The sequence below is a fragment of the Anabrus simplex genome, chromosome 3, assembly GCF_040414725.1.
Source record: "Anabrus simplex isolate iqAnaSimp1 chromosome 3, ASM4041472v1, whole genome shotgun sequence".
Lineage (NCBI taxonomy): Eukaryota > Metazoa > Arthropoda > Insecta > Orthoptera > Tettigoniidae > Anabrus > Anabrus simplex.
Window position 1 is genome coordinate 116,764,342 of NC_090267.1, and position 13,098 is coordinate 116,777,439.

The following is a 13,098-nucleotide window of genomic DNA, read 5'->3' on the forward strand; positions in this document are numbered from 1 at the left end:
TAACTCGTGCGGTTCTCTCTTAAATCTTGGGGTGTCAAGAATAAGCCCACGGTCTATGCGAAGTTCAATTAATCTTTGACCATTCTTGTTTGTCAGTTTATGAGCTGGCCATTTACCTACCACTGTGCGATACTTTCCTTCTTGTCAACATTCCCGTTGAAATCTCCAAGCATTATTTTAACATGGTTGTCAGGGATATTTGATATCAGTTGGTCAAGCTCTTCCCAAAATATTTCGGTTTCTTCTTTATTTTTCATGTTTTTGTCATTTGTTGGGGCATGGACATTCATCAATGCGTACATTTTGTTATCTACTTTAATCGTTAAGTCGCCGTTCTTGGGGAGTTTGATGAGAAGTCCTCCACTGAGTCTAATATGCTGGTATGGATCAGGAATCACATTCCAAATTGGAGGGCATTCTTCATTACTCTTTTTCCTAGAGGTGCATTGTACAGACGATATCCTCCAGATTCAAGTGGGATCTGATCTGTGTTCCGAAGTTCCTGAGGGCTGTTATTAGAATCCTGTGTTGATCCATTACATCCGTTAAGTGTTTCAACTTTCCAATTTGCATTATCGAGTTTATGTTTAATGTTGCAAAGAAAGAGAATTCCTCTGGTTTACTTAATTTAAGTCTGTGTCTGCAGTTAGTATGTTGGGCTTCCAGGCCCTCCAATTCGCCATGATCTTCTAAGCCACACCCCACCGTATCCGAGTGGTGTCCTTTCTTGAGCCTACGATATTGTATGTCCAAGCTGGTGGATTCTTTCATTAGAAGACTCTCCATGTTTGATTGATAGTCTGATCATTGATCAAAGTTCTGACCATGGTCAAGATTTATAATTCCAGATGTGATCTGGAAAGGTGATTAATGAACTATGGTATGATGATGAATGAAATTGCGGAGTGTGTTTGGTCCACGAGAGCTACTTTATTTCGCTCAAGTCCGCTGGTAAACCGGTGAGGACCCCCCTATCCGTCACCTGGGACACGCCACGTCGGAGTTAATCATATGTGAATTAATTAAACTGAAAGTTCACATATTTATACATAAATTAATGATCATTTTTGTCTTTTCTGGGTCATATTTGAATGCTTCTCTAGGTCATATTTGCTTGCATAGTTTTAGGTCATTAAAATCCACCCCCTAATACTAATACCCTTCGTTCCTTAGTCAGTAGACATAACTCAATATAACCAGTTATATTTCAGAAGATGCCATCTATCCCGCCGATACATCAATGTAAAGCAGGCGATGTTAAGCTTCATAAAATGATATTGTCGGATGATGCTTTTGCCCCATCCCGAGGTACCAACATTATTAGCCTATGAGACTTGCCCCCATTAAATATGCAATTAGTCAGCGACAGCGTCGTTTGGAAACTGGGGAACTCATAACGCACCGCGTGAACTACAGCTAGTGGATCATTATAAAGCAGCAATAAAAGGGGTATACTATTGCCCACAGAATTCATTAAGCACAAACTCATTACGAGTGGAACTTTCGTTAAAGTTTTTCATGAAACAGCAATGTGTTTCATAAACTTGAGTACAAATCTATACAAGAGCCTCAACTACCGACTGGCAAACGATCTGCTCTGTAGGCACGTGTCAACATGCACCACTTGGCACAGCAAAGAGCACGAACACCATTAAAATAAAATGTATTTATTTCTATCCTTTTCTTCTCTCGAATACGTCAACAAACGGACCTACTTCATGAATGACGACCTATTTCTCCACTTCAGTGTAATGAATCTACCTATATAGTTGTTTTAAGGGACCTAACATCGAGGACATCGGCCTCTATCTATACGAAACGTTTCAAAAGTCGTTTTACAATCTTGTTGATCAGGGGACTGTAGATAATGCTTTGAATAGAATTTACAGTACTGTATGTCCGGAAACACATCGAGCTACACGTGAAATAAAATCAAATGCTCATACCAATGAAAATGATTTCTCTACGGGGGCAAGGAGAGATGACATCTGTGTTTACAAAAGAGATGCGACAATTTTATTCGTATGCTAGACAGCCCACTCGGAAGCGGGATAGCAGATTTTACGGTATCGGTCAGAAGTTATATACAATAATTAATACTATAATTTCTAATAAATAAATAAATAAATAAATAAATAAATAAATAAATAAATAAATAAATAAATAAAGTGATCTCGTTAAGAAAGCACGACAATGGTTCAATCTTGGTGCGCTCTGGCCTTATTACTGACATCATTCTACTTGGTAAATTGTGTTATTAATACATAATATATTCATATTTTACTGTTTTGTTATCTCTCGATGAGACTCCATGAACCCGGCAATGATTGAGAATGGTCACCCAGTTGTACTTCTTCTTAAAACAATAATCACCATCACCAGCACTGATCTGACACAGTACTTTGACCACGTCCACCCTTTCACCCCAATTCCCCCAAAAGAACACACAACGAACTTATAGGCTATATTTCTTGTTATGTACTGTTGACAACCGACTAATCTCGAGGCCAAGTCCAATGCTACAGAAAACAGTTTTGTACTACCTTTAGGGTAAACTTAAAAGTACCTAGGAGTGGGAAGGAAGTGGCCGTGGCCTTAATTAAGGCACAGCCCCAGCATTTGCCTACAGGAACTCTTCACCAAAGCCCTGAAATAAAAATAAAAGCCCTAAGAAAAACCAGTAAAGCATTATTATTTTTCTTTCATAGAATACCTCATCTAATTCAATATCTAAGTAAATAGCATGGTGTCAATGCTTGCAACGACTTGCGGCATAAAATACCACATTACTTCTCTACAAGTGGCGATATTTTTGAGTGGTTTTCTATTATTCAGAATACGTGACCAAACTCGGCGAAATCCACGAAATATAAGCAATTACAGTAGATACACGTGTTCAGAGAAAAATTTACCGAGTATCTAGGGAAGAGGTTTAAGTTCTAGGCGACAATGCATAGTATTAGAAGTGTAATTCACTTACAATCGAGCCTGATTTGAATATGGATGAATATAGCGTTTGCAGTATGCTGATCTGATGTTAATTCACGTCGAAGTCACTATTACTGAAGCATAAACATATGCTTTGGATCGAAGCTAGTGTTCATCTCATTAGATCACAAGCATGCGTTTTCCACATGACGTACCATTCATTCACAAGTAGATCACCGCTGCTGGAAACGGATATATTCAGACAGTAGGGACAATTGGAGTACTCCAAAGAGGCATCGCACCCCCGACTTTGAAGCTGAAAAGGCCCCGTCGACGAATATCCGATCCACTGGACATGTCCGACTCGTTGGCTGAACGGTCAGCATACTGGCCTTTGATTCAGAGGGTCCCGGGTTCGATTCCCGGCCGGGTCGGGGATTTTAACCTTAATTGGTTAATTCCAATGGCACGGGGGCCGTGTGTGTGTGTGTTTTCTTCATCATCATTTCATCCTCATCACGACGCGCAGGTCGCCTATGGGCGTCAAATAGAACTGCACCTGGCGAGCCGAACCCGTCCTGGGATATCCCGGCACTAAAAGCCATACGACATTTCATTTTTCACTGGACATGTCACAGATGTGCTCACAACAATATGCTATTTTTTCGCTACTATATAAGTTTATAGCATGTATGCCTCTTCTTTACTTAGAAATGTATATATAGTTTAAAAATTCAGAACTTTTTTTTTCAATTTTACACTTCAACTATACATGTCTTCATACGGCGTACGTTGCTGATGTTGATGCTGTCATCTGAGACCTTCCTTACTCGCCGTCATTCTTTTAAAAGACATTAATCGGAATTAAAATGAAAAATATGAAAATTAATATTCATTAAATAAAATACTCAATCTTCGGACCTTGTACTCACATTTAGTTCTTACCTGATTACTTACACATGCGTTATTTGATGGGCGCCAGCTACAATTAAATGCAGCAATAAGAGAAATAAATTCTTGAATATCCCTAGGGTGGGGGAGCTTACTTTTGACAACATACCATATAGGTTCTGGGAAAATGAGATTGCCGTTTTGTTTCTCCATTAAATTTGAGGTTATCTAAGTCTACCATTGAAATAAAACGATAAATTAATTTGATAGAAAAAAATATATTCTTGAAATAATTTCAATAAAAATAGTAAGAACTGCTGCGATTAAACAGATGAGAATATAAAAGTATGGCATTACAACTGAAAGAACCTAGGCATTAATTTGAATTCCGCTTGAACGGACATTTAACAATTATGCACGAAATTTATCCCTCACTGATTCACTTGACTGTACCTTCAACACTTTGAGTGTAATTACGACGTATTCCTTTGAGGTGTGTTTGCTGTAGATGTATCAAGCCTAATTTGGTGATGTATTCTTTTTTTTTTACTGACGACTAAGTACCCATGTGACTGCTTCTTCTCCATCCAGATGACTGACTACTATCATCTCAGTACAACACCTCTTCGCAAGTGTCTCCATCCATATGACTTGTTGGCAAGTCTATTCTTCTATGACTTCATGGCAAGCCTTTTCGTCCGTATCTTCAACTAACTGACCGACTGAAGTCTCTCCTTCCAATTGACTCACTCACTGTTTACCATCCATCTGACTCACCGACCAACTGTGGCCTCACTCTCCCCATGACTAATGACTGACGCTACAATATACAGCCAGCTTATATAGACATTAGTTGACACACCTACGCAATATCCAGAAATAACTATGATATACTCCCACCCTGCTCCAAATGTTGCATACAATGGTGAAATTGCCTGGGGCACTCAGTAGGTATCTCCACAAAGTGAGCTCACCGCTAAATGCACACAATGACATAGCGATGACTCGACAGTTACGCTAGCAGAATGTCAAAACTTATTACAAAGTATATCCATATCTGATATACAGCAACTCTTACTGTAAATGCCTTTAGTGTTAAACTACACACACATATATATACGTAACAATTTGACTACAATCACGCAATGCCGGGCTGAGTGGCTCAGACGGTTGAGGCGCTGGCCTTCCGACCCCAACTTGGCAGCTTCGATCCTGGCTCAGTCCGGTGGTATTTGAAGGTGCTCAAATACGTCAGCCTCGTGTCGGTAGATTTACTGGCACGTAAAAGAACTCATGCGGGACAAAATTCCGGCACCTCGGCGTCTCCGAAAACCGTAAAAGTAGTTAGTGGGACGTTAAGCAATTATTATTATTATTATTATTATTATTATTATTATTATTATTATTATTATTATTATTATTATTATTACAATCACACAAGCGACAATCATTGCAGAATTGAATTGAACAATAATAGTAATCTTACAGATAAAATAATAATAATACGGACATAATAATAATAATAATAATAATAATAATTGTACCGGGCGGTACACCTTCACTCCGCTAATTTAAAATGTGCGCCTGTTGAAACTCCTCTGCTGGAGGAAGTCTGAACTTTATTGACAGTATTAATTTTCTACCTTCTCAGAAGATGTCACCACGTGGAAAATTTTGAGTTTTTGAACTGTGTCATTTTTGATGTGTTTTTGTTTCGCTTGAAGTAAGAAGTGTGAACCTTCTCTTCTAGAGGACACTACTGAAGATCTACAATAGTGCAACCTAGTGCGGAGTCAAAGAACTATTTTTTTTGGAGAAAATTTAATTTCAAGAGTTTGTTCTTTGTTAAATTTCTTTCTGTCATTGTTTAAGTTGGCAATATTTACCCCTTTCTTCCCCTTGTTATGAATGTATCCAATCCCGAATTTCTTCAATTAATTTCTATCCAATCAGATGTATCTTCCCCCAACTTGAATCTGTTGCGGGGTCCTATCCAATAAAGAGTTTGTGGGAGGGTGTTTTCTTTCCCCTAACGCCTAGAAACTTCCGCGAGAGTATTTAAACTGCTGATTTTTGGGTCTCTCGGCCACTTCTGTTCCATCTTTCAGTGTGTTAAGTACATAGCAGGGGGCGGGAAGCGCCTCTTTCTTCTCCAGCCGTTCAACACAAGGTAATGGCCGATTAATAACTTCTTTCTTTGCTAGCTCAGCAGTTTAACTTTCGGGGCGGGTTCTAAGCGTTCAGCCATGTAACCTTTTCCTAAAATGTAACTACTCCTTTCATATATTCTCTTTTAAAACGACATATTGGGATAGAGAGTGCTAACCCTCTCGAGCTCCCACTCACATTGTCTTGAGGTGAACTTATTTTCTCAACCTATTTTTCGTTAATGTAAAACAAATTGTTCTTTTCTTAAGTCACCTCTGTAGCATGGGATTAGCCCTTGTATTAACGGCCTAGTGCCAAGTAGGTCTTAATCAAAATGTATTAGGAGTGCAAGTTCGCCTCCTCTCAAATTGTTATTTTAGAGGTCATTTAATTAACCTGCTTTTCTTTTAATAGACCTCAGTAGATTGAGTATTTTACCCCTGTGTTTATGTCCGTTGAGGACAACTTGAAGGTGGAGTTTGGTGTGGCCTGGGAGAGGCTTAAATTTTGAGAGCGAGTGGCTCTTTTGAAAATTCTGGGTTGTATGCCTCATGGAGGTTTTTCAGTGTAATTTGGAGCAAGGGCTCCTAGGTATAAATGGGGTTTTCTCCCCCTCTGTTAAAACTTGTGTTTGAGGTAAAACTGAGCGGATTGCCCAAGCATTGTGAAGTCAGGGCGCGAAGCCCAAATTCTGTAAATATTGTAACTAACCCCTTTTGAATTGCTACTTTGTACCTGCCATGCTTGTTATTTCTTTGTTTTCGAAAAGAAAATATAACCTTGTTAACTTTTAAATTAATTTTACATTGCACTATAATTTCGTAGCTTGAAACCCATTCACACCCGCACCTTCTTTCACCTCTACCTACCACGGAAAAGTCCGTAACAATAATAATAATAATAATAATAATAATAATAATAATAATAATAATAATAATAATAATAATAATATCACAGATGAAATAATAATGATAATAAAAATACAGATATATCTTGTAACGAGATTTGAACCGTTACACATCGTCTTCGTCATATTTCCTAATATTTAACTTGCTGCATATTTCGCTCTAGACAGGATCTGGTCCAGAAATTTTGAGCAGGCTCAACCCGAGTAATGAATTTAAACTCAATTCCGGGTTGGATTCTTTCCTGATACGGCAAATTGTTGGGCATTCACAATCATTTCACTGTCTCTCATATCAGAAATAGTCAAATGTACTGACCAGACCGAGCGAATCTCATTACATGCTTCGCACCAAGATCAACAAATAAGGGCATTTTTTAAATCTATAATGAAAATAATGAAAAACTCCATGGAGTTAGTCAAAAATAACAGATTTTCTTGTATTTTCCACTTGTGTTTCATCAGGCTTACTTATTGATAATTTTCGCAGATTCCATCGGCACACCGTGGCATCAACGAAGAGGTATTCCGCCGTGCCAAGAAAACGTGAAATCCTAACCGTCGCAAAATGCAGGAAAGCAACCAATTTCGGCCATTTCTTCCGAAATGACAAATACAACTGATCATAAAAGGCAAGACAGAAAAGAAACGTCCGGCCCTTTGGCTAAACGGTCGACGTACTGGCCTTAGGTTCGGAAAGTCCCGTGTTCGATTTCCAGCCAAACCGAATATTTAATCGCGTCTGGTTGATTTCTAGCTCGGGGGTTGGGTTTTTGTGCTCGTCTTAATATACATCTCCAAATAGACACAACACATCACAGACAAACCACCACAGGAATACGCAATAGTGAATACATCCCTCCGCATAGTTCTAACGTCAAGAAAGGCATCCGGACGTAAAACTAGGCCCACATCCATTCAAGAGTCAACTCCACGTAACTGGAATAATAAGAAGAAAAGGGGACATATGGACGTGGGCTGAAGAGACTTTTCCATGCACGGAATCTCTAACAGTGGTTCAGCATCGACCATACGGCAACCCTGATACGGGAAGCACAATCTAGAAATAATGACTCCAAGATAGACGCCAACTTCTGTGAGGATAGGGCACTAGAAGAAGAAGACAGAAATTAGTTGTACAACAGGCAACGACTGGGATATCTATGTCAAAAATATATACTGCATTACTAGGTAAAGTAACCGCTCTCTGTTAAGTCATCAGCCCAGAGGCTGGTTGGATCCTCGAACAGCACCACCAAAAGGTATGTGCTTATAGGGAAACCACAAAAACAGAAAGCGCCGCTAAAATGAAGCGTACTAAGCAAGACTGACACTGAGGAAGTTTACATTGCTTTCCTCAAAGCAAGGATTAAAGCTGTTAAATTAAGGTGGCCCACAAATATATGTGCGTCTTACTACACACTATATTTACGACCTTCTCATTTGGGACCTAAATATATAGGTAATATCCACTCAACACTCGAATAATTAAACAACTTGAAGGAGAAAGAAAGAAGGTACGAATCTTTGAGAAATGAAGGTATCGATAAAGAAAAGGGAAGAGCCGTGAAAGGCGGGAACATGAAACCCCCTTTAGACCTGGAATATTCTCATACCGTAGGGGTCGGAAAAGGAAGAATCAGAGTGTGAAGTGGCGTATGGCTTTTAGTGCCGGGAGTGTCCGAGGACAAGTTCGGCTTGCCCGATGCAGGTCTTTTGAATTGACTCCCGAGGGCGACCTGCGCGTCGTAATGAGGATGAAATGATGATGAAGACGACAAATACAACCAGACCCCATGCCAGCGGAATTAACCAATTATGGCTAAAATTCCTGATCCTGCCGGAAATCGAACCCGATACCCCTGTGACCAAAAGCCAGCACGCTAACCATTTAGCCCTGGAGCCAAGCAGAATTACAGTAGGAGCCTGGCACAAGTATATGGCACCAATTCCGGACTCAACTCTGGGCCCGTGATCGTCACATTACGTCTCACAATAAAATGTTAGAAAAGATCAGACAATAAAAACGGGAGGCTGTAAAGAATATATATCTACACACGATGTAAAATCCCTATTCTGCCTTTCAAAGCGATACTGAGAAAAGGACACCGTTTCAGCAGCCGAAATTGGCACCAGATATACATTGTTACCTACCATTTACATTTAAAATACAATTTACCTGTCAGATGCAGATTTTTGTACATTTTAGAAGAAAAATAGGCCGGCGTTTCTTTCAGAAAATTGATTGTGTCATATTCTCCATGTTGACGCGCACAGTTCAATCCACCGGCATTAGTTCAAATTACGCCCAAATGTGAGTTCTTTATCTATGATAGAAAACGAAAGCGTCTGGAAGGCTGAAACTGGCACAGGGTATGTCCTACCTACATAAAATTGCCATCGTATTATATTTATATTCCATGTTTCTACCTTTTAATAATGTGTAGATTTAGGACTTATATTTAGTACGAGGAGATTTCACATTTCTTTCTGCGTAATCTTAGAATTCACATCTCTTATTCAGTCTCCCTTTACTTTCACTCCTATAAAATCCCCCACTAGTCGAAACTGTGAAATATATCAAAATCAAAAGTATCCTTAGAGTGATTCGGGATTACCAAAATTCAGCTCAATCAGTCCGGTAGTTTTCGAGCCCCTCCGGAACAGACAGACACCAACTCAGTTTCATTAACAATAGAGATAGAAGGTAAATAAACATATTGTAGCACGACTGAAGCATATCATTTTTAACCAGGTGCGCGGAGAGCAATTTCTTAATGTTACGATATGCTACAGGAAGAATCTAAGGTTAAAAATCCAGGGATAAGCAGTGTAACGGTTCAAATCGCGTTACAAGATCATATCTGTATTATTATTATTATTAAGTAATAGGGAAAACGACGAAACTCTATAACAACCAAAAAGGCATCATAAACATAAATGGTGAAGTATGGGAGGCTTATATAAAGAAAGGAGTACGACAGGGATGTAATTTGTCACTAGTGCTGTTCAACCTGTATATTGAGAAAGGCATTGAGGAATGTAAAGAGGATATGGAAGGGATAAAGATAAATGGAGTAGAAATAAAAATGATAAGATTTGCTGATGACATAGTTGTCATAAAAGAGAACGAAGAGAAACTACAAAGTGCATTAATAAGAATGAATAAGATATTGAGAGATAAGTATAACATGAAAATTAATACAAAAAAGACCGAAATTATGGTATGCAACCGGCAACATATTGCAGTCGACATCAGAATTAATGATATACAACTAAGGCAAGTAAATGTCTTTACCTACTTACGAAGTAAAATCACTCCAGATGGCAAAAGTTCACTCGACATAAAGAGGAGAATTTCCCGAGCAAAGATTGCTTTTTACAAGAAAAGGATACTACTTACATGAAGGAATTTAAATGTCGAGACCAAGAAGAGATTTATTAAGTGCTTTGCCCGGAGTGTGGCCTTGTATGGTTCAGAAACGTGGACTATTAGTGCAGGTGATAAGAAACGTCTGGAAGCATTTGAGATGTGGCGCTGGAGGAGGATGGAAAAGATCTCGTGGACAGCAAAACTCATAATGAAGAAGTTCTTAGACGAATAGGTGAAAAAAGATCCTTTTTAGCAACAATAAGAAAGAGAAGAGACCAATTATTGGCCACCTTTATAGGCACAATGGTTTCATAGTTAATGTCATGGAAGGAATGATTCAAGGTAAAAGAGGAAGAGGAAGACCTAAACTGCAATATTCAAGACAGATCAGAGATGACGTAGGAACAGGCTCATATGTGGAAATGAAGAGATTCGCGGATTACAGAGAAGAGTGGAGAAGACGAATTGCTGCCAACCAATCTTAGGATTGAGAATTGAGAAGAAGATTATTATTATTATTATTATTATTATTATTATTATTATTATTATTGTTGTTGTATCTGTATTATTAATTCAATTCTGTAATCTGATTTCGCTATGTAGTAAGTCACCATATGGAATTATGGATTAAATGTTCAGAGTGTGTTTCATATATCTGTTCGGTGGAGCTTTTGTGTAAGTGTGGTGACAGCTGAAGATTGAGTCGTCGTAATTCAGACTAACAGTTATCAGTGAATTACTTGTAAAGTTGATTGCCAAGTGTGAATCTAATTTCAAGCCATGCAATATCTCGTCAGTGAAACAAAAAGGATACATCACACAAATTAAGCTTGAGATACCTACAGATGACACCAACTCAAAGGAATACGTCGTAATTAAACTCGAAGTGTTGAAGGTACTGTTATGTGAACCAGTGAGGGATAAATTTCTTGTACAACTTTTAAATGTCCGGTCAAGAGGAATTCAAATTTAATGCCTAGTTTCTTTCAGTTGGAATGTCATAATTTTATATTCTCATCTGTTTTATCGTCTTACTATTTATTTAATGGGGAAACAAAACAACAATCTCATTTTCCTGGAACATACATGGTATGCTGTCTAAGTAAGCTTATTACCTCACACCCTAGAGATATTCAAGACTCTCATTCTATTATTGCTGCATTGAGTTGTGGCTGGCGCCCATCAAATATTGCATGTGTAAGTAATCAGTTAAGAACTAAGTGTGAGTACATAGTCCGACGATTGGGTATTTTATTTCATGACTATCTTAATATTTTTCATGATAATTAAATCTTAATATTTTTGTTAAATAGTATGTGGAGTAGTCGCAGCAGGGAATCAAACCCTCTGGCGTAGTAATAGGATGCAGAACAAGATATAAAAGACAGGAAGAAGATAACAAAACCTTCAATTAATGTTACACATATCACTCCTAGTTAATTCCCATACGGGATATATTACTAACAAACTTCTGTTCTGCCCCCAATTATTATTATTATTATTATTATTATTATTATTATTATTATTATTATTATTATTATTATTATTATTTATTATTATTATTATTATTATTAATTGGTCAGTGGTACAGTGTGGGCCTACAGATCCCGAGATCACGGGTTCAAATCAGCAAAAGTAGTCGGACTTTTGGAAGATTCTGCCACATGTCACCCATCAGGGTAACAATTTCTGTATCAACGGGTAAAGCATAATGGAAAGTCGAAACTGACACGCAGGTTGGCCAAACGGCGTTGAATAAAAATGCCAGCACACGGTAGTCGAGGCCGGCCATAAGTATCGAATCAATACAGCTCTTGTTTTCAGAAAGGCGTTCATGTTCTTACTGCTAGCGGCGTTCACTCTTGGGTGGCTGTTTTTATTTGCCACGGAGGGGTTCTTTTACGAGCCGATAAATGGACAAAAGCTGAGCTCTCGCATTCAAGTGCAGTTAAATGCCATAAAAAATGCCCACAGACTTACAAGGCAAGTGCCTAACCAACTCAGCCTCAGAGATGAACCATTAAACATGGGAGAAAAGACACCGATATAATGAAGTTTTTAAAATCCCACCCCAGAAAAAAACATCCGATGTATTTTAGAAAGTAGCCCGGGACCATACTGCTGTAATCTTCAGTCAATATTTCTGAATAAGATTCGTGTATAAACTGAAGCTTATTATGCAAAACATATGCGAGTTCGCCATAATCTGCGGATTCTGCCACGCACACTAGTTCGAATACCGTGAGTGAATGGCTCTTTAAACCACCTCTATAAACTGGAAAAAGAAATAAAACGAGCATGGTGTCTCATGTCATGCACAATCAGTGCAAGCGAAACACGAACGGAAGACGGGCAGTCTCTGTTCGAATTCTAGACATTCAAATTGATCGAAACAAGGGAATATTTAAATCACGCGGAAAGTTTGAAATAAATTATGTTTTAAAAGATGTTTTACGTCACACCGACACAGATACGTCTTATGGCCACGGTAGGACAGGAAAGGGCTAGGAGTGGGAAGGAAGCGGCCGTAGCCTTAATAAGGTACAGCCCCCAGCATTTGCTTGGTGTGAAAATGGGAAACCACGGAAACCCACCTTCAGGGCTGCCGACAGTGGGGTTCGAACCCACTATATTCCAAATGCAGGACGCACTTAAGCGACTGCAGCTATCGAGCTCGGTACTTACTTGAAAAGAAAGTACATAGTTTCAAAATATTCACCAGAAGCTATCTATGTTGATTTGTTTTCGTGCTATCCGTGGTGCAAGTTCTTTGATATTGTGGAAAGTGAACTGGACAGTGACACAAGTGAACTAAATGCGCAACCTGCCCATCCTACTGTAAGTGTTTATCTGC